The following is a 1824-nucleotide window of genomic DNA, read 5'->3' as shown; positions in this document are numbered from 1 at the left end:
AGGCCCTGGGTTCGATTCCTCAGCACCACATAAGCAAAAAGAAAAAAGCCGGAAGTGGTGCTGTGGCTCAAGTGGTAGAGCGCTAGCCTTGCGCTGAAGAGCTGAGGACAGCGCCCAGGCCCAGAGTTCAGGCCCCACGACTGGAAAAAAGAATAAGACAGGAACCTGAGAGAAACAGAAAGGGACGTGGGTGAACTGTCCTTGTCATCTTTGTGAAGGAGGTGGCTGCAGTGTCTGTGATCTGGAAATGTTGGTGGAGAGATGGGGACAGTGAGACCAGAAGAAGGACTGAGGATCCTGGCTCAGGCCACTTCTCTAATAAACTCAAGTGTGCATGCCAGGACCAGGTCTTAATCATCTCTGAATTCCTCAAATCAGGCCTGGTGTTGGGGTCTAATTTGCAGATCACAGACCTCTTAAGTGGGCAGTGACATAATGCCAGACTAGGCCCATTGTGCAGCCATCAGCAAATATCTCAAATCCCTGCCACATAGGGCGCCAAGATGTGTCTACTTAACACAAATAAGACACGAGTCCTCACTGAGTCCTGGGGCATAGGCCCCCTTCCTCTGCCACAGCTGCCACAAGGTGGGAGCCTGTTGCAGAGGTGGTATCCTCGGTAAGCAGATGAATATTTGCTGAGTGCTGCAAACTTGTGGCAGGAAACTGGAGATGCTTGGTGTCTGAAGCTGATGAGCAAGGCAAGCCAAAGAATCAAGGACAGCTGACCAATACATTTTTCTGTGTCCTGTCAGACACACCAGAAGGCCTGACTTTGCCTCCACTGAAGCACTAACCCCACTCCAGGCTGAATTTTGGTATCCTGACAATGATCAATGTACACCTGCTTATGCCTTCACACCCAACTCTTAGATAAACCAACACACTCTGCTTTCTTGCTTTAAGAATGAGAGGATGCTGGTGCCAGTGGTTCACGCCTATAATCCTAGTTACCCAGGAAACTGAGATTGAAGACTGCAGTTCAAGCCAGCCTAGACAGGAAAGTCCATGAGACTCTCATCTAATTCCAGAAAACTGGAAGTAGAGCTATGACTCAAAGTGGTAGAGCACTGGCCTTGAGCAAAAGAGTTCAGGGACAGCAACCAGACCTGAGTTCAAGCTCCACAACTGGCAGGGGAAAAAAAAAGAAGAAAAAAAGAATGATGGGGCTAACAGGGCAGGATGGCTCAAGCCTGTAATCCTAGCTACCTAAGAAGTACAGGTGGTGCGGGAGAGGGGGGGAGGTGTACGGCAGCAGATTATGGTTCAACGCTATCCTGGTCGTAAAAGCTGCCATCTCAGTCAATGAATGGTTCTCATCTCAGCCATGTGGTAGTAAAAATAGGAGGAACACAGTCCAGGACAACCCAGACATAAATGAAGAGCCCGAAAATAACCAATTCAAAAATACACTGACAAAGTACAAATGCCAAAGTGCCTGCTTATTAGCAAGTGCTGAGTTTAAACCCCAGGACTGGGTTAAAAAAATAAATAAATAAAGGCTGGGTGCTGGGGGCTCACGCCTGTAATCCTAGCTACTCAGGAAGCTGAGATCTGAGGATCACAGTTCAAAGCCAGCCCAGGCAGAAAACTCCATGAACTCTTATCTCCAATAAACTACCAGAAAACCAGAAGTGGTGATGTGGCTCAAGTGGTACAATGCTCGCCTTGAGCTGAAGAGCTGAGGGACAGCGCCCAGGGTCAGTGTTCAAGCCCAAAGACTGACCAAAAAATGTAAGGTTGACAATACTGATAGAATTTCCTAGGAAACAAACAAACAAAAAATTTATATATATATATATAATATATATATATATATATATA

Source organism: Dipodomys ordii, unplaced genomic scaffold (assembly GCF_000151885.1).
Source record: "Dipodomys ordii isolate 6190 unplaced genomic scaffold, Dord_2.0 Scaffold1668, whole genome shotgun sequence".
Classification (NCBI taxonomy): Eukaryota; Metazoa; Chordata; class Mammalia; order Rodentia; family Heteromyidae; genus Dipodomys; species Dipodomys ordii.
This window is presented reverse-complemented; position numbering follows the sequence as displayed.